Raw genomic sequence first — 21,062 nt, forward strand, 5'->3', positions numbered from 1 at the left:
ATTTATACTGGTTCAGGCCATCGTTGTGGTGTAATACCCTACTCCGGTGTGGTGGTGGTGGATTGCCTCTTGGGCTGATGATGAATAGTACAGTGGGAAGAACAGCCTCCTGAGGTTGAGGTGTTCTTGTGCTTGGTGACTTAGCGGGTGAGAGCTGGGTGAACTGCTCGATGCCCGATCGGTGGTGCCTAGCTCTACTTATATAGGCCCTGGTCCTCTTCCCAAATTTTGAGCGGGAACGGAGCTAACAACGACGGGCAAATTTAAAGGGGGGCAGCTAGTACAAGCTATCCTCACAAAAGCGGTCTTCGCCTGCAAAAGGCTCTGGTGGTGACGCCGTCTTGGGCTCCACGATGACCTCCGTCTTGCCGTCCTTCTGGTCTTAGTCTCGTTGCACCGATATAGCAACCTTTACCTGATGCCTTGGTCCTCCTCGCCTGCGCTCGCTTCCTTAGCACCAAAGAGGAAACAAGGACGCTGCGCGCCCTGGCGCCCGCCTGGCGCCGATCGTCACGGCTCACGTCACGAGAGCCTCGTGATGTTCGCCCCGCCTTGATATCTCTGCTCCTCGTGAGCCTGCCTGACTAGGCCATTCCTGAGGAGGTCTCGCGTTGTCCGCCTCGCGAGGCTTGGCCCCTCGCGAGGGTCTTGGATGCCTTGTTGATGAATATGGGCCATACGGCCTGCTGGCTTAGCCACGCCGTGGGCCGCAGGCAGGCAAGTCTGGGGACCCCCGTTCCCAGAGCGCCGACAGTAGCCCGCGGGCCCAAGGTGCGCTCGGGCTTGGCTTCGCGACAAAGCCAAGGGTCAAGTACGGAGCACCGCGGGCCCCAAAAGCCTGCGGCCTCGGTTAACGCGTGGTGGTTGATTAGACGTGGGCGTCTCCGCTTCCCCAGGTTGCCTCGGCAACTGCTTGACTTGACAAGTCCCTGCGACATGCAAGGAAAACCATCATTACCTGCGATCGTGGGAGGCGCCGGTTGGCCTTCTCTTGCTATAAATTGGGAGGGGGCGGAGCCCCCGTCGCCCATCTCTTCCTCGCTTGCATGCTTCTTCTTCCTCGCTCCATTGCTTGCAGTGCCACCAATGGCGCTACGAAGGAAGTTCTCCGCCGCCGAGAAGGGAAAGGCCCCTCGCGAAGGACCTGGCTCCCCGGCGCCCAAGCGCGGACACGGCCGTCCGCGCAAGCACGCCACGTCCCCCGCCGTGGCCCACTGTCGAGGCGGCGCCGCAGCACACGGGGGGGGGGGGGGGGGGGCGGGGCGTCCTAGTCATGGCGGTCCAGTTGAGGAGGGGAGGCGTGCTATGGTGGCGCGGCCTCCCCGTCCATGCTTCCATTCAGAAGAGGTGTCGCCGGAGTTCGTCGTCTGGTCGGACGAACTGCCGGCCCCTGGTCCAGCAGGACTCTGGTTGCAGGTGGATGGTTCCTGTAGCAAGGCCTCTTGGGTCACGGTCAAGACTTCCACCACGGGCAACATAGCCCTGGCCCGCGGCTGGCAGACGTTCGCCCGTGCGCGCGGCCTGGGCAGGCGGTGCACCCTCCACTTCAAGTATGATGGTGGATGGACCCTCTATGTGAGGGTGTTTCGGGAAGATGGTCGCCGCGCCGGGTGCTGCCCCGAGACGATCGACGGTGAGGAGGTGCTCGGCCTTGGTGACGGTCGTGACGAGGATGAGGGCGAGCCTGCCCTCGGTGGCGACCGTGTCTCTTCCAGCTACGGCGGCTCTTCCTCCGGTTATAGCTCCAGCTGTGGTGGCTACGACCAGCCGCCGCGCCTGCTTCGAAGGTGGCAGCGGGTCATCTCGTCGCCGCGCCTCCATGAAGCGCGAGGAAGGGTCTGGCTAGGCTCGGAGCGCCGCTAGGGGCCTGCCTCCGCGGATCGCCGCAACACCGCTTTGTTTTGCTCTTTTTTCCTGCATCAAAACATGAAACCAGTATGGGCCCAGAGGGGCGTGTATCAAACTGTGGTTCCTTGGTTATTGCACTGTGATCGTTATTCCCATGCCGTGTTGTTATTTTGCGCAAAGATAACTTGACCTGGTGCGTTCAGGACGCCATCTTCCTTACGAGGCGCTGATTTCCTCGTGTCCATCTTGCCTTGGTGGCCTGCATTCGCTCAGGAACTGCAAAAACTCGTTAGGAAGTGCATTAGGAGATTTGCCGTCCACCCTGGCCCTGACCTGGCGCTTTGTATCGCGGTACCCGAGGGGCACGGACTAGGAGAGGTGCGCCAGCTTTTGGGCTCGAACGAGGGTGGCTCGCGAGAAGGCAGAGAGGAGAAATATGCTTGCGAGGGCACCTGCCTAGCCCCCTCGCGAGGTATGCGAGAGAGAGAACACGAGCAAACCAGAGTCAGAAAATGCGGTAAGAGGCGAGGGAATCGAATCAGCAAGGAACACCAAAAGAAAACTTCGATTAAGGAAAAGCGAGCCATCTACGGAAATCAAATGAAAATCCGCGTCCGGCACCTAATCTAGTCTTCATGTCTTCTCACCAGCGCGGAGCTAAGTGCTGCCACTAGGCATGGGCGGGAGCCCCAGGGCCTGAGGCCGGCGCTCCTGAGACTCCGGGGCGTGTACAACCCCAACTCATTATTACGTGAGAGTGTCCGGAGGCACCGGCCCTTCTTCACAGGCTCTGGGCCTTTCTTCACAGGCTCCGAGCCTTGCTTCATGGGTAGAACTTCCGGAGGTGCTGGATGTTCCAGGCGTTTTGGATAGGTACCCCGTCTTGTGTCTCCAGGCGCACGGCGCCAGGCCTGGAGATGTGGACGACCTTGAGCGGGCCCTCCCACATTGGTGAAAACTTATGCAGCCCTTCCCTAGAGAGGACCTGCCTCAGGATGAGGTCGCCCACCTCGAGCGTCCTCGAGCGGGCGTTGCGGCAGTGGTATCACCGCAGCACTTGTTGGTACCTTGCCGCCCTTAATGCAGCTTCGCGACGGCGTTCCTCCCCAAGCATAAGATCCATCCCCCGCGTGGCGTCCTGCTGCGTTTCGCCGAACGCCAGGACCCGTGCGGAGCGATGCTTGACCTCGTGAGGGAGGACTGCTTTTTCTCCGTAGACAAGGAAGAATGGAGTCTCGCCCGTTGGCTTGGTGGCGGTGGTGCGGATGGACCACAGCACGGACTGGAGCTCATCGTGCCAACCCCTGCCGCAGGCCTCCAGCTTCTTCTTGAAGGTCCTGGTCTTGAGGCCCCTCAGGACCTCCGAGTTGGGGCGTTCGGCCTGGCCATTGCTCCTGGGGTGCGCTACCGAAGCGTAGCAGATCTGCGTTCCAAGGTTAGCACAGTAGGTTTTGAAGAGATTACTAGTAAGCTGCGAGCCATTATCTGTGATGATGCAGTTGGGGACCCCGAAGCGGCTCACGAGGCCCTTGATGAACTTGATAGCAGAGCCGGCTGGGATGGTACAGACGGCTTCCACTTCCGCCCACTTGGTGAACTTGTCGATGGCGACGTAGAGATAGCGGTAGCGCCCTGGCGCCCGAGGGAACGGGCCTAGGATGTCCAGCCCCCAGACCGCGAACGACCATGTGAGCGGGATGGTTTGGAGGCCCTGAGCAGGCTGATGGATTTGCTTGGCGTGGAATTGGCAAGCTTCGCAGGACTTCACCAGCTCGGCGGCGTCATTGAGTGCTCTAGGCGAGTAGAATCCACTGCGGAACACCTTGCCGACGAGGGTCTGTGACGACGAGTGGTGTACGCAGTCCCTGCCGTGTATGTCAATCAGCAACTCCCTTCCTTGATCGCTGGAGATGCATTGCAGCGTGACATCGTTCGGTCGTTTCCTGTATAACTCGCCGTCTTGGATACAATATGACGTGGCTTGCTGGTCCACGCGCTCCGCATCCTCTTCCTTCTCCGGCAGCGTCCCTTGCGTCAGGTACTCCTTGAATTCCTTGGTCCAGCATTCCTCCTGGGGCTCGAGCGCCAAGAGCAGCCGAGATCCTGAGGTCGGGCCACAGGCTGGGGCTCCCGTGGCCGGAGGCTGTGGGAGCTCCTCCCGAGGCTGAGTCATGGTTGAAAGAGGTGGCGTAGCTGATGGCTTGAAGAGCCGCTCCTCAAAGACACCGGGCTCCTGCGGCTGCCTCTTCGATGCTCTCTGGCGATGTCGTCAGCTTCCTTGTTGGTGCCCCGGGGCACGTGCTGCAGCTCCAGGCCCGAGAACTGCTTCTCCATCTTGTGCACCTTCGCGAGGTAGGCCTCCATATGCTCGTCCTTCGGCTCGTACACCTTGTTGGAGAAGTTTACGAGGAGTTGCGAGTCACCTCTGACGGTGAGGCGCTTCACCCCTAGAGCCGCCGTAGCCTTCAGGCCAGCTATGAGGCCTTCGTATTCTGCGATATTGTTGGAGACCTTCTCGCTGTGCTGAAAGCTGAGCTGCACGACGTAGTAGAGCTTGTCCTGAGTGGGCGAGATGAGCACTGCTCCAGCCCCCGTGCCCTGCTGCGCGAAGGCGCCATCGAAATACATGACCTAGTCGTCTGGAGCCTTGCTTCCTGGGGAGGTGGACCGGTCTTCTCCTTCCTCAAGTGTCGGGGCATCCATCCATTCTGCCACAAAGTTAGCGAGCGCGGCCCCCTTGATGACCCTGGTAGTGCTTAACTCCAACTGGAATGCTGGCAACTCGATGTTCCACTCAGCGACCCTCCGGCTGAGTTAAGGCTCCTGAGTACCCTCTCCAATGGGTAGGCTGAGACGACCTTGATGGGGTGGCCCTGGAAGTAGTGTCGCAGCTTGCGTCAGGCCACCAGGAGTGCGAGCAGGAGTTTCTGGGGCATGGGGTAGCGTGCCCTCGTGTCCCGCAGTACGGTGCTGACGAAGTACACTGGGTGCCTGACGAGGGCTGGCACACTGTCGAGGCTCGGGTCCTGCGGAGATCGGGGCATATCCTGAGGTGGAGGGGTTCCTGAGACCTGACTGTCCTCAGGAGCTTCTGCGATGTTGCCCTGCTGAGCTTGGTCTTCCACCGCTGATGCCTTTATTGCGCCTTCCTGACCCTGCGCCGCTTCAGCTCCGGCTCGGCGCAGCGTGCCCTTGGCTTGGCGCTCCTCCCGCACCGCCACCAGCGTCGCGCTGGCGGAGTACGGGGTGGCGGCAAGGTAGAGTACCAGAGGCTCGAGAGGCCGTGTTGCCACCATAACCGGGGGGCTGGTGAGGTATTTCTTAAGGTCTTGGAAGGCCTGGTCGGCCTCCGGGGTCCACTCGAACGGGCCCTTCTTCTTCATGAGCTTGACGAAGGGCAAGGCGCACTCTCCCAGTTTGGAGATGAAATTCCCTAACGCGGTGACCCGCCCTACTAGCTTCTGCATGTCTTTGAGGGTCTGTGGTGGGCTCATGTCCTCGATGGCCTTGATCTTCTCTGGGTTCGCCTCGATCCCTCTGTGGGATACGAGGAAACCCAGCAGCTTGCCGGAGGGGACGCCGAACACGCACTTCTCCGGGTTAAGCCTCAAGTTCACTTGGCGCAGGCTCTCGAAGGTCTCCTCCAAGTCTTGAATCAGTGTCCTCGCCTCGCGAGACTTTACCACTATGTCATCGACGTAGGCCTCTGTGTTTCTCCCGAGCTGCCGCCCCAGGGCGATGTGCATCAACCGCAGAAAGGTCGCGCCCGTGTTGCGCAGCCCGAAGGGCATGCAGGTGTAGCAGTACACCCCACATGGTGTCAGGAAGGCTGTCTTCTCCACATCTTCCACCACCATCTTGATCTGATGATAACCTGAGAACACGTCCAGGAAGCACAACAAGTCACACTCGGCGGTGGAGTCGACAATCTGGTCGATGCGCGGGAGTGGGAATGGATCTTGGGGGCAGGCTTTGTTGAGGTTGGTGAAGTCGACGCACATCCGTTCCTTCCCGCCTTTCTTCGGCACTACGACGGGGTTCGCCAGCCATTCGGGATATCGAACTTCTCGGATGGCACCCGCCGCCTCCAGCTTGCAAGTCTCTTGGACGATGAAGGCTTGCTTCTCAGTGGACTGCCGTCTTGCTCGCTGCTTCACGGGGCGTATATTGGGGCATACCCTCAGATGATGCTGGATCACCTCCCTCGGGACCCCTACCGGCTGATTAGGCTCCCACGCAACATCTCCTTGTTCGCGCGCAAGAAGCTCACCAATTCTTCTTCTTGTCCCGGGTCGAGGCCGGCTCCTATGGTAAAGGTGGCTCCTGAAGACCCGTCCTCATTGACCGGCACCTGCTTGGTTTCCGCCTTGTCTTGGATGAACAACTGCTTCTTCTTGGTAGGCGCAGCCTCCTTAGCCTCGGGGGTACCGGCGCCGGCGGGCTGTGCTGCTACCGCAGTCTTGAAGGCAAGCCTGAGCGTGGTCACGGCCTCCTTAGTGTCCCCCTTGATGGTGAGGATGCCCTTGCTTCCTGGCATCTTCATGAGGTTGTAGGCCGGGTGAGTCGCCGCCATGAACTGAGCGAGAGCCGGGTACCGGAGGATGGCGTTGTAGGGAGACCGATGCGGGCGATGTTGAAGTCTACCAGCTCGGTGCGGTAGTTGTCGCATGTGCCGAAGGTGACAGGGAGGCGGATCTACCCCAGAGAGTGAGCAGCTCCACCACCCACTCCCGAGAAGGGCTTGCTAAGGCCGAGCCGCTCAAGCAGCACGTGAAGAAGGCTGAAGGCTTCTACGGAGAGCAAGCTGAGGCCAGCACCACCGTCGATGAGGGTCTTGGTAACGGCCACGTTGCAGATGGTGGGCATGCAGAGCATCGGGAGCATTCTGGAGCCGGCGGTGGAGTCGGGGTGGTCTTCTGACCCGAAGGTGAGGTCGGCCTCCGGCGCGGCCCAACCCGGCGGAGCCCCCGGGCGCTTGGATGTGGCCCCGATCTGACAGAGGAACGTCTTGATGTGGCGGTCTGAAGGTGGTGCTTGAGAGCCGGCTAGCAGGGCCACGACTGCGTGGTGCGCCGGCACCGCGTAGCGAGCGGTGAAGAGGTCGCGGAGTTCCCCCCAGGAGGCCACCGTGAATCCCGGGAGGTTGAGCAGCCAGGCGCGTGGCTCGCCGGCGAGGGCCATAGGGAACCAGTTGGCCATGATCTTGTCGTCGCCTCCAGCTTCGAGGACAGCCTCCTCGTACGCCAGCAGGAACGGCGTCGGGTCTGCCGTGCCATCGTAACGCGGCGGCATCTCTGTCTTGAACTTGGTCGGCCACCGCACTCGCCGTAGGGCGGGGGCCAGGGCTACCCAGACGCCCCGCTGTTGGTGTCGGCCGCAGAGGTGGATGGCGGGGCACCTGCCATGGGGGCAAAGTGCGGCGGCGCGGGGCGTAGGTTGGTGGAGAGGAGCTCCGGCGCACCCCTACCTGGCGCGCCAAATGTCGGATGTGGGGTTCCGACAAACCCTTAAGGTTCGAACACTGGGGTGCGCGCGAAGAATTTCCCTCCTACCGATCTACGCCCTAGCTCGCTAAGATCTCGCGGACGAACTCGACGAACTCACAACACAAAGGGACACGAGATTTATACTGGTTCGGGCCACCGTTGTGGTGTAATACCCTACTCTAGTGTGGTGGTGGTGGATTGCCACTTGGGCTGATGATGAACAGTACAGTGGGAAGAACAGCCTCCTGAGTTTGAGGTGTTCTTATGCTTGGTGACTTAGCGGGTGAGAGCTGGGTGAACTGCTCGATGCCCGATCGGTGGTGGCTAGCTCTACTTATATAGGCCCTGGTCCTCTTCCCAAATTTTGAGCGGGAACGGAGCCAACAATGGCGAGCAAATTTAAAAGGGTACAGCTAGTACAAGCTATCTTGACAAAAACGGTCTTCGCCTGCAAAAGGCTCTGGTGGTGACGCCGTCTTGGGCTCCACGATGACCTCCGTCTTGCCGTCCTTCTGGTCTTAGTCTCGTTGCACCGATATAGCAACCTTTGCCTGATGCCTCGGTACTCCTCGCCTGCGCCCGCTTCCTTAGCACCAAAGAGGAAACAAGGACGCTGCGCGCGCTGGCGCCTGCCTGGCGCCGATCGTCACGTTTCACATCACAAGAGGCTTGTGAGGTTCGCCCCGCCTTGATATCTCCGCTCTTCGTGAGCCTGCCTGACTAGGCCACTCCTGAGGAGGTCTCGCGTCGTCTAACTCACGTGGCTTGGCCCCTCGTGAGGGTCTTGGATGCCTAGTTGATGAAGATGGGCCGTACGGCCTGCTGGCTTAGCCACGCCGTGGGCCGCATGCAGGCAAGACTGGGGACCCCCATTCCCAGAGCGCCGACAGCGTTCGATATTCTTCGCCTTTATAAAGGGGTACAGACCCGCCTTTCTCCCCCCACGCCTACCTCTTCCTCAACCTTCCCAACCTCGGGCTCCAGCACCCAGGATTTGATTTCTTCCATTGTTATGAGGCCCTCTAGTTATGTCTGGATCCATCTCCCAAGGTAGGCGGGCAGCCTCCTCGGTCACCAAGGAGGATATCGCGAAGCTTCGGAAGGCGAGGTACGTGACTGCGGAAATCCCCCACAGGCTCCCTACTAAAGGGCAGGTCATCCCCACACCAAAATCCGGCAGGAGGGTTGAATTCATCTCCCACTTCCTCCACGGGCTAGGGTTCTCTCTTCATCCCTTCGTTCGCAGCCTCATGTTCTATTATGGGCTAGATTTTCACGATCTAGCTCCGGACTCTTTTCTCCACATCTCGGCGTTCGTCGTCGTGTGCGAAGCCTTTCTCCGCATCCCCCCACACTTCGGCCTATGGCTCAAGACTTTCAATGTGAAGCCGAAGCTAGTTAACGGGGATCAAGCGGAGTGTGGCGGTGCTATGGTGAGCAAGCTTGCCAACTATCTGGGCAAAAGGCACCTTCACGGGAACCTCCAACTCGTGGCAATAGGAGTGGTTCTATATCACCAAACCCCGCGACACCAAATGGGCAGCTGCACCTGTGTTCCGATCTGGCCCTCCATTGCGGCTCGCATCGTGGATAAATAAGGGGCTAGACTGGGGATCAGCTGATGAAGTACAGACACTGCAAACTCATCTCAGGAGTATCCTCGAAAGGGACATTGGCCTTATTAACTTGATCCAAGTGATCCTAGTCCGCCGGATCCTCCCGTGCCAGCGACGGCCTCTCCGTTTGTGGGAGTTCAATCTGGAAGGACCGCGGACCCTTCTACAATTCTTCGGCACAACAGAAGAAGGGATGTGGAAATTATTCTTCAAGACTCGAGAGCGGTGGTCGGACACATCAGAGGACATCGGTCTCGACTGCAACCATCCGGATACCTCGGTAAGCACCTAATTTCGAACCGCAACTCGGTTGATTATCCCATAGAGATGTACCATGACCTCTATCTTTGACCAGGGCTGGATAAAGAAGGCGGAACGAATTAGGTGTTCAGCTCCACTTCCTGAAGACTCGGCCGATCCTATGTTGACGAGGATGCTAGTCCCGGCGCCGTATCAAGTGCCAGCGCAAGAGGACAAGAAGAAGAGCGAAGAGGACAAACGCGGCCTCCACTCTACAGGTATGCCGGACACTATGTCCGGGGAGACTGAAGCTCCCTCTTCGAAAGACGAAGGGGAAGGAGAAGGTGATATCCCTTCCCCTCATGGGAGGAAAAGGACTGCATCCGAAGACTTGGAGGTGGAAGCACCCAAGAGAGGGAAGGTATCCCTACCACATGGTTCGGGTTCCGAAGCCAATGTCATCGCAAGGCACCTCTCTAGGGACAATCCCCTTGCCGAATTGTAAGTGAGCAAGGATGCTCTAGACATATCCCGTTCTTTTCGGGTTGCAGGGGTAACATTTAAACTATATGCTTGCAGTTTGGCCCACAGTCCACCCCGACAGTCCTCCTCATCAGGGGACTTATCTCCGGGGATGATGGAAAGCGAGATGCCTTCTCATGCTTCCTCGCCTCTTAGGGTGGACGACTTCGAGGTGTCATCTCAGAGAACTCCCCTGACCATCAAGCGGCGTGGGGGACAATGAAAACAACGCCCGAGGGTGGTACTTCGATCATCAAGGGTACAGGGGGCGCAGCCCCTACGGGGGCCAGCAATGAAGGCCCCGAACTATCCGGCTTACAGCCGAAGACGACTCTAGGGTCGAGCCGATGTACCCCTTTGAAGGGAATGCACACTCCCGCAGCAGCCTCCAGGAATCCGGAGGTGCCAGATACTCTGATGGGCACATTACGAAGTGTGTCCATCTCAGAGCAACATCGTACCTTAATGGGGACGGTAGTTGAAAGGGCTCTGTCAGCGAGAAGTGGATTGAATGAAGCTTTCATGGGCCTGTTGAGAGGCTTCGAGGTATGCAATGTAATAGCTTAACTATTTTGGCATGCACAATGCGCCTGTGTACAGATAGTAGGCCCTGAGGCTCTGGTCGGCTTCCACAGGGAGGCGATCAGAGGATCAAAAATTTATTCTTAGGAAGTAACCTAATTAATTCGAACACAGGCTGTTACATCCATTGCGACCGCCCAAGCTACGAAAGTTGCAGATGTAAAGCAGAAACTTGAGTTAGCGGATGAGGACATCACTCTTATTAACAGGTGACTCGGCGAGGCACAAGGTATGTGTTGGGGTAGCTTGTTTATGCATGTATACTAGTATGAGCATGAGGCTGAAAATCATATAATGTGACATGCATAACTGTAGATGGTGCTGCCGCGGTTGAGACCCATCGGGCTGAACTTGCCCGGGCCAAGGAGCAAGCGAGAGTGAGCGAAGCGGCTGCCAAGAAGGCGGCTGCGGATTTAAAGGCAACGTAGCTGAATATCTAGCATGGAGCGCTAGTGCCAGGAGAGAATATCTAGCATGGAGCGGGAGCTGAAGGACACCACTAGCAGGTGCAAATCTCTCGAGGAGGATAACAAAGCCAATGTAGCCAAACTCGACAAGGCCTTACTAGAGGCGGAAGAAGCGCGATCCGAATCTAGAGCGGCTCGGGAGGAGATCCGACAGGCTGGAGTGATAGCAACTGGTAAGCCCTTTCTTTTACAGACTAAGTTTGGCGACCCAAAGTATGCTCTGCTTAACCAAATGTGGAGTTCTCCAGACGCGTTCTTGGATCTGCCGAAGAGTGTTTCCGACGCGGCACAGTTCTTCCAAGCACAGGAAGGACGTGCTGCGGAGAGGCTTTTCTGGTTACAATTCAACGTGGCAAGGCGTCCGGCGCTGCTGAACGAACAGATGGCCTAGTGGGCTGAGCTACACAAGATGTCCGAAGCTGCCATGAAGGACGTCGTGGTTCGGCTATGGCCAGCCGAAACCATTCCGAGCAGCTATTTCGGTCTAGTGCAGCGGCTTGTCGATGCAGTGTCATGTATTGATGCCGTCAGGCGGTCGGTGTGCATAGAAGGTGCCCGGATGGCCTTCGCCCGCGTCAAGATGTACTACGCAAAGATGAAGGCCGCCGATGTTGCAACCAAGGGTCCACCCAGAGGCAAGGACCATCGCACGCGGAGCATTATTTGGAGGACGTCCAAGAGGGCGCCCGCTTGATAGAGGGTCAGTGCTTGAAGGATATTATATTTGAATAAATGTACCGGAATTTTGAAAACAATATTATGATACGTTAAAGCTGTGTTATATAACCTTTCCCATTATGAAAGTTTGCCAGTCGTTGGCTTCGGCACCCTCGCATATAATACGGGGGTGTTCGGAATAGCACCTGACCACTCTTGACCCAACATCTTGGTCCGGAACGGAGGAGTCAGTGCGGCGAACTAGGCAATCGGACTATAGGGCTTTAACACCTTCACTTAGCCATAGGAGTTTTACGGTGGGTCTACGATGTAGCCCCTGGTATGTATGGAGGTATCTTGTCGGAGTGAATGGCCACGGGTAGCCAAACCGACTGCCCCTGGTTCTTTAGAAAATTATCAGGCCTTTGGGCCTTCAAGCGCTCCGAGCATTTGGGCCGCCTTCCCCGGCCGGCTACCTCTGAAGCCGACTCCCGAAAGGCGACCGAGCCTCAAGCAACCCATCCCCAGGACGACTACGGGGTGGCCGACTCCAAGAAGCCGGCTAAGAAGTACGCCGGCTCCTAGGAGCCGGCCGAGACCACAACCACCAAAGCCACTCCCACATAACGGCGACACGACGGGGTGTGGCCACAGTGCGGCCCACTACCCCCAAAGCCCGAGGCGGGCATGGCCACAGGAGGCCATACGGGACGGACGTCTCCCGTGCGGCTCGGCACTGTAGCCATGCCAGCCTCGACGTCATCCACGACAGACTCCCGTACGGCCTGCGGGCAGCGGGCCCCTTCAGCCAGAGAGAGGCGTGAAGGCGGCCCGGCCTTTCCCAGTCGGCCAAGGGCGTAGCCGGCCCTCAGAAGCCGGCTACTCCCTTCCTCAAAGCAGGAGCCCCCATTAAGGAGACAAGACGAGGTAAGGCTACAGTGATAGCCCCCGAGGCGGCCCACTGTAGCCACGCTTACCTCGACAAAGCCCTCGTCATCACAGGCGAGGCTACAGTAAGCAGCCGCCGACAAGACCCTGGCCGGTGGGGCCGGCCTGTCGACCGAGGAGCCGGCAGCCGGTGGGACCCACCAGCCGGCGGGACCCAATTGCCGGCGGAGAAGCCGGCAAGCGTAGACACTGACGGCTGGGACCAGCCCCCAGTCGGATTACCATTGTACCCCCGGGGCGTAGGCCTATATAAACCCTCCCGGAGCACCCATGCAAAGGGTTGGCACCGAAGCATAGTTCGCCTTTGAGATAGTTGGCCTCGGAGCATAGAGTTGCCTTCTAAGCATAGCACACACACCATAGATAGAGAGAAGCAAGAGCTAGCCTTGTTCTTCTTCTCCCTTGATCCCAACAGCTCTAGGAGCAATTGTAGCTACCTTTCATCGATCTAGTGATCATGCGGAGACCCCGCAGAGCAGGACTAGGGGTGTTATCTCCTCGGAGAGCCCCGAACCTGGGTAAGATCCGCCGGCGTGCATGTCTTCGCCTCATCCCGTTTCCAGGCACCGGCGACGTTTTATTGGCTCCCACAATGATAAGCCATCCCTTGGCATATGTCGCACCAACCACCCGACATTTGGCGCCCACCGTGGGGCCAGGTGCACCATCGTCCGGAGACCTGTTCTGGATGGGAACCCTCTTCCTCCCCCCGATGGCGTTTGCCTTGACACGCTGCGAAGCGTCGACGACGCCTGCGCAGCGAGCCGCCTCGCCGATCTGCTCGGCGAGACTCGCATCTCCGACGAGCCTGCGTCGGACGCAGGCACCGACTACCCCGAGAACCGCCTCGTCAGCCTCCTCGACCAGCTTCACGTCTCCAGCGAGCCCGCTGCAGACATGTAGTCGGTCGGCTCCACCGACCCGATGCTCGTCGACTCTGACACCGCATCGCTTGACGCCTACCCCTCCGACGTGGAGGTCTTCGACGACCCCCTCCCTCGAGCTGACAGCGGCAGCAGCGCTGTCACCGAAGTGCTGGTCATTAGCCACGTCTCCAACTCTGGCGAGAATGCCCGCGACGCCCAGCAAGCGGCGAGCACGACCTCTCCGTCCCCATCCCGGCCGACGCCGACGCCGAGACCCTGGAGGCACGCCGCCTTGCCCTCATCGCGGAGGGCCAGAAGATAGCCTCGATGAGACGCCTCACCGAGGCCTACCAGCGCGAAGTCAACCGCGCCGCCTTCGGCACGCCGCCGCCTAGCGGCCCGAGCCGAGCCGGCTTCGTCCAGAAGCGCGGCGCGGCCGTTGCCAGCATGCTGGGCGCAGATCGCCCCGTCTACGCCACCCCGCTCGAGAATCTGCGAGCCGCTCAGGCGGCTGCAGAGGAGCTCAATGGGCTGGGAGCCGATGAGCTCCCCTATATGACAAGACGGATCCAGCAGCTGATCGACGCGGCTGCAGAACGGCACGAAGCCGGCGCCCGTGCTGATAGTCATCCCCCGCGCCGGGAGCACGCCGCGACGTCCCACTTGCCGACTGCGAGCGGCGTGCGCCAGAAGAAAGACAAGGAGCCGGCTGCCAGCCGCAGCTGGACTCGCATCACCATCGAGCGCGACGCGGAGGGCTGCCCTCGAGCAGTAGAGCACCAAGGAAACCTGCCTCCTCCCCCGCCTCGAAGAGAAAGATGCCTCACTCCGCCGCCTATCACACACCCGACTCTTGGTGACCGACTCGGCCGCCGAGAAGGGGTCGGCGAGAACGATGCCCGCCATAGGATCGACCGCCTTGCTCGATCCTTGGCGTTAGAAGAAGAAGACGATGTCGGCCCGCCATGCTTTGGCCCCCGCATCCGCGACGAGCCCTTCCCCAAAGGGTTCTCGCTCTCCAGAGACACGCCCAAGTACAACGGCTCGGTGAAGCCAGAAGATTGGCTCATCGACTAGTCCACGGCCGTCAGCATAGCCAACGGCAATCGGCGCGTCGCCGTGAAGTACGTCCCCCTGATGCTGCAAGGCACGGCGCGCACATGGATCAACAGCCTCAAGCCCTACAGCATCAACAGTTGGCTGGACTTCACCGAAGTTTTCGTCCGCAACTTCACCAGCACCTACAAGCGGCCTCCCAAGCCTCGCCAGCTCTCCCTCTGCGTCCAAGGGCCCAACGAGTCGACCCGCGACTATCTCACGCGATGGGCCGAGCTCCGCAACTCCTGCGAGGGAGTGCACGAGGTCCAGGCCATCGAGTACTTCACTGCCGGGTGCCGAGAGGGCACCCTCCTCAAGCACCGACTCCTCTGCGACGAGCCAGCTACCCTCGATGAGTTGCTGGTCATCGCCGACAAATACGCCACTGCCGACTCCTCCATGAAGACCGAGCTCCGAGTGGACGCCTCGGGGAAAGTAATTGCTCCGGCTCCCAAGACGCCGGCTGGCGACCCTTAATCGGCGCCCCTACCAGAACGACCACAAGCGCAAGGGCCCCATGCCGACTTCCTCCAGTCGGCAGGTGGCCACAGTTGAAGACGAGCAGCCCGAGGATCGGCCCGCTCCCAAGAAGAAGGGTGGCCGGCCGCCTTGGCAGCCGTCTTTCTCCTACGAACAAGCACTCGATGCCCCCTGCAAGTTCCACAGCGACGCAAAGCTGTCCAACCACACAACCCGGAAATGCCACTGGCTCACCCGCATCACCAAGGGTGAGAGAATGTTGCCGCCTCTGCCTCCCGGCCAGCCGCCTCCAGCCCCCCAGCAGCCGGCGGCTCGGCCGGCAGTCGGCGCCATCCAAGACGAATTCCCCGAAGAGCACGCCGCCTACGTCGTCTTCACAAGTCAAGCCGACGACAAGCGCAGCCGACGCCGGCAGCACCAAGAAGTGAATGCAGTCGCCTCTAGCACCGCCGAGTGCATGCACTGGTCAGAAAAGCCAATCAGCTGGACCAAGGCCGACCACCCAGAGGTGATGCCTTTGCCTGGCTCCTATGCAATGGTCTTGGACGTCACCCTCGCGACGGAGAGGCGAGCTGCCAGATTTTCCCGCATCCTGATAGACGGCGGAAGCAGTATCAACATACTGTACCGCGATACCATGGAGAAGCTGAACATCAAAGCGAAGCAGCTCATGCCGAGCCGCACCGTCTTCCATGGTATCGTACCCGGCCTGTCTTGCTCTCCAATCGGCAAGATCAAAATGGATGTTCTCTTCGGAGACAAAGATCATTTTCGCCGGGAAGCAATATGGTTCGAGGTAGTGGATTTGGAGAGCCCCTATCATGCACTACTGGGCCGACCTGCTTTGGCCAAGTTCATGGTTGTGCCCCACTACGCCTACCTGAAGATGAAGATGCCGAGCTCGAAGGGGATCATCACGGTAGCCGGCGACTACAAGAAGTCCATCGAGTGTGCCATGGCCAGCAGCCGGCTGGCCGAGTCCCTCGTGGTGGCGGAAGAGAAGAAGATGTTGGAACGGGTTGTGGCCATGGCCGGCAAGCAGCCGGCCTTGTCCCCCAACCCCAAGGATTGTGATGCGCAGGGCTCCTTCCAGTCTGCCAAAGAGACGAAGAAGATACCTCTGGACCCGGAGAACCCGGAGAGGTTCACTGTAATTGGGGCGAACTTGGACAGTAAATAGGAAGGCGAGCTCGTCGACTTCCTCCGTGAGAATCGAGACATCTTTGCATGGTCCCCAAAGGACATGCCGGGTGTCCCGAAGGATTTCGCCGAGCACAAATTACATGTCCGAGCTGACGCGAAGCCGGTCAAGAAACCCCTTCGCCGACTGTCAGAAGAGAAGCGGAGAATTGTGGGAGAAGAGATAGCCCGGCTCCTTGCAGCCGGCTTTATCATGGAAGTGTTCTTTCTAGAATGGCTTGCCAACCCAGTTCTGGTTCTGAAGAAGAATAACAAGTGGCGTATGTGTATAGACTACACTAGTCTGAACAAGGCCTGCCCAAAGGATCCGTTTGCTCTACCACGGATTGACCAAGTGATAGATTCCACAGCCGGATGCGAGCTGTTAAGTTTTTTGGATGCGTACTCGGGGTATCATCAGATCAAGTTGGACCCGGCTGACCGCCTGAAGACTGCCTTCATCACACCCTTTGGAGCTTTCTGCTACCTGACAGTGACATTCGGCTTGAGAAATGCCGGTGCCACTTTTCAGCGTTGCATGCAGAAATGTCTCTTGAAACAACTCGGCAGAAATGCCCACGTCTATGTAGACGACATTGTGGTGAAGACAGAGAAGCGCGGTACCTTGCTGGAAGACCTGAAAGAAACATTTGCCAACTTGCGCCGATTCCAAATCAAGCTCAACCACGAGAAGTGCGTGTTCGGAGTGCCAGCCGGCCAGCTGCTAGGCTTCCTGGTCTCCGAACGCGGCATTGAGTGCAACCCCGTCAAGATCAAGGCCATCGAGAGGATGGAGATTCCCACCAAGCTGCGAGATGTGCAGAAGTTCACTGGCTGCTTAGCCTCCCTGAATCGTTTTATCAGCCGACTAGGAGAAAAGGCTCTCCCCCTGTACCGACTCATGAAGAAGTCCACTCACTTTGAGTGGAATGATCAAGCCGACCAAGCCTTCCATGAGTTGAAGAAAATGTTGACCACTCCGCCTGTCCTGGCAGCGCCGACTGAGAAGGAGCCCATGCTCCTCTACATCGCCGCGACTAGCCGAGTCGTCAGCACTGTTGTTGTGGTCCAGCGCCCGGAGGAAGGCCGAGCCCAGCTGGTCCAGAGGCCGGTCTACTATCTCAGCGAAGTACTATCCAGCTCAGAGCAAAACTACCCGCACTACCAAAAGATGTGCTATGGGGTGTACTTCGCCGCCAAGAAATTGAAGCCCTACTTCCAAGAGCACCCCATCATGGTCGTGTGCACTGCCCCGCTCGCCGAGATCATAGGCAGCCGGGTGGCCAAATGGGCCATTGCCTTGGCGCCCTACACGATCTTATATCAATCCCGCACCGCCATCAAGTCGCAAGCATTGGCCGACTTCCTCGTCGACTGGGCCGAGACCCAGTACTTACCGCCGGCTCCCGACTCTACCCATTGGCGGATGCACTTTGACGGGTCCAAGATGCGCACCGGCTTGGGAGCCGGCATCGTCCTCACCTCTCCCAAAGGCGACAAGCTCAAGTACACGTTGCAGATCCACTTCGCCGCCTCCAACAACATAGCCGAGTACGAGGCGCTCGTACATGGGATCCGGCTAGCCAAAGAACTTGGCATACGCCGGATCCTGTGCTACGGCGACTCAGACTTAGTGGTCCAGCAATCATCTGGTGATTGGGACGCCAAGGACGCGAACATGGCGAGCTATCGGTTCCTCGTCGAGCAGATAAGCGGATACTTCGAAGGGTGCGAGTTCCTTCACGTGCCAAGGGACGACAACGACCAAGCAGATGCCCTAGCACGGATCGGCTCCACCCGACAAGCCATACCGACTGGCGTCTCCCTCCAGCGCCTCCTCAACCCATCCATCAAGCCGTCTCCAGAGTCGGATTCCATCTTCGTACCGGCTGCGCCAGAAACAGCCGGATCCGACTGGAGAAATCCCGCAGGCGGCACGGGGACTTCGACGACTGGCCCGGGGACTGCCGTAGTCGCACCCGGCCCGGGGACTTCAGAACCCGGCTCGGGGACTGCAGCAGTCGGCCCGGGGACTGCAACGACACAAGAAGCGGTGGCCGACTCCAATGCAACACCCAACCCACCCACCCGAGACATGGTGGCCACATTAACAGAAGAAGAAGTCACAGCTCCCTCATGGGCCCAACCCATCCTCAAGTTCCTAGTCAGCAGAGAGCTGCCGGCTGATGAGATCTCAGCAAGACTAGTGCAACGACGAGCCGCAGCATACACAATAATCAACAGAGAGCTTGTGAAGCGCAGCGTCACTGGAGTCTTCCAGCGTTGTGTCGAGCCAGAAAAAGGAGTGGCAATCCTCAAAGACATCCACCAAGGCGAATGCGGCCATCACGCAGCCTCAAGATCCCTCGTGGCCAAGGCTTTCCGCCACGGTTTCTTCTGGCCGACTGCCTTGGAGGATGCTAAAGAAATAGTCAAGAGCTGCAGAGGATGCCAAGTTTTTAGTTCCAAGGAACACCTGCCGGCTTCTGCCCTCAAGACCATTCCCCTCACTTGGCCTTTTGCCGTCTGGGGACTGGACATGGTGGGCCCTTTCAAGACAGCCCGCGATGGCCTGACACATCTACTTCTTGCTGTGGACAAGTTCACAAAGTGGATTGAAGCAAAGCCAATCAAGAAACTCAATGGGCCGACTGCCGTAACATTCATCACCAACATCACTACTCGGTACGGCGTGCCGCACAGCATCATCACCGACAACGGCACGAACTTCGCCAAAGGAGCACTGGCACGTTTCTGCGCGCCGCAGGGCATCCGACTGGACTTAGCGTCCGTTGCCCACCCGCAGTCACACGGCCAGGTCGAGCGAGGAAATGGACTCATCCTCTCCGGCATCAAGCCCCGACTGGTTGTACCACTGGAGCGATCGGCTGGCTGCTGGCTCGAAGAGCTGCCGGCTGTCCTCTGGAGTCTGCGCACTACACCCAACAAGTCAACCGGCTTCACTCCATTCTTCCTTGTGTACGGTGCCGAGGCTGTCATCCCAACAGACATCGAGTTCGACTCGCCTCGGATCACCATGTACACGGAGGAGGAAGCCAAAGAAGCAAGAGAAGACGGCGTCGACCTACTGGAAGAAGGCCGGCTGTTAGCCCTCAGCCGGTCCGCCATCTACTAGCAAGGGTTGCGCCGCTACTACAACCGCAAGGTCAAGCCAAGATCCTTCCAAGAGGGCGACCTTGTGCTCCGGCTGATCCAGCGAACAGCCGGCCAGCACAAGCTCTCGGCCCCTTGGGAAGGCCCCTTCGTCGTCAGCAAGGCACTCGGCAACGACTCCTACTACTTGATCGACGCGCAAAAACCAAGCGCACGCAAGAGAGACGACTCCGGCAAGGAGTCGGAGCGACCATGGAACGCAAACCTCCTAAGACGATTTTACAGCTGAAAAGCAGTATGTATCACGCTCCCCTTTTGTATTAAGTACAAACCAACAGGCCCCCCGAACAGTACTCGGGGACTGCATTTTTATCTATCTATGAATGACGAGTGTCATATCCATGAATGTATTATTACATTTTGAATTTTTGTCCGGCACTGGGTCCGACTAGTCGGCCCGGGCACTGGCCGCCTTGAGCTATATCGAAAGTTTTTCCTAAAGTCAGAAAAGTAGTGCGCCGGCTCCCGAGTCCTCTCTTGTTGAAAGTCGCAGCTCAAAGAACTGACTGTCCGACTAGCAAGAGGAAAGACAGAAAGGACGCCCACACGAAACACGGCTAAGGAACAACGAACCTATATAGCAAAGAGACGGCCTCCAAACATGCCTGCCGACTGTCAAAGCAGCCGGCTGGCCGACTTCCTAAAAAACTTAGCTTTAGTCCAGCAGAGCTAAAGTACTTCCCCCTCCCCAAACGGCTAGGCACTTCCCCGGCTACAGATTGCAGAGCAACTGTTTGACTGGGGAGGCGGCAACCAAGGGAGGGCGGCAAAGGAAAAAGCAGACGGACAAAGAGCAAAGTAGAAGGAAAGACCAAATGCATAAGTTATATATACATAAAGCCCCCAACAGGCGGCAACAGACATAAGTTCGAATACACCCAGTGGGTGGAATTGTGCGAATTTAACCAAACATTGTTCTAAAGAGTAACAAGACAGGAAAAGCAAAAAATGGCGGACTAAGGGCGCGACATGGAGGCCGAGTTGGTCGGTGAAGGCGGCCTCGCCGGCTGAAGGAGTGGCCGCCTAGCGGGTCTCGGCTTGGCCACCACCTACGGCAGGCGACGCACTCGCACGCGACGTGGTGCTGGAGGTGCGGTCAGGCTGAGGCTGGCCGGCTGCTCCACCAGCCGGCTCGGCGTCTTCACCTTCCTCCTCCTCTTCTTCACCCTCGTCGCTGGAGTCGATCTCCTCCGCCGAGTCTTCACCGTACGCCGGGTCCAGCCCGAACCACTCCTCCGGCTGGGCAACTCCATTGTCGTCCACCTCGGGGGCGAAGACGCTGGTGTCGGTGTAGTCGGCGATCGCCGAAGCCCGCCGGATGATGGCCGGCCGCGCCGGCTCCAGCTCCGTGTCGGCTTGCTGCCGCCAGGTAGCCAGCTGGTCCAGGTTCAGGCCGGGATACCAGGCCTTGACGAACTCCAGCGCCCGCCTGGCACCGGAGCGAGCCGCCGACGCCTTCCAAGCCTCGAAGCGGCCGACTGCCACCTCCAGCCAGTCGGCGGTCCGACTGGGGGTGCGAGGGACCGCTTGGCCGGGCCAGAGGGCGGCCAAGACCTGCGCCCCGGCACGCTGAAGCCGGCGGAGCAGTCGGTGAGCCGGCTGGATGCGAGCCTGGATCGCCAGGAGCTGTTCCTCCAGCGAGCGGCCGGCGGTTGGCGAGATCTCAAAACCGGCCTGCCTTCGCGCTTGGCGACGGGCCTCGATGGCCTGGTTGGCGGCAGTCGAATAGCCAGGGAAATACTCTGCGCGAAGAAGAAGAAAGGAAGAAAGGAACACCAAAATCAGAAAACGAGCCAAAGTGACAGATGGCAAGAAAGGACGAAGAGATAGACGGCTTACCGTCAACCAGATCCTCGATTTGGCCATAGCCGGAGACCAGAGTCTGTATGGCCTCTGCCC

The sequence above is a fragment of the Aegilops tauschii genome, chromosome 5 (genome assembly GCF_002575655.3).
Source record: "Aegilops tauschii subsp. strangulata cultivar AL8/78 chromosome 5, Aet v6.0, whole genome shotgun sequence".
In the NCBI taxonomy this organism is placed as follows: domain Eukaryota; kingdom Viridiplantae; phylum Streptophyta; class Magnoliopsida; order Poales; family Poaceae; genus Aegilops; species Aegilops tauschii.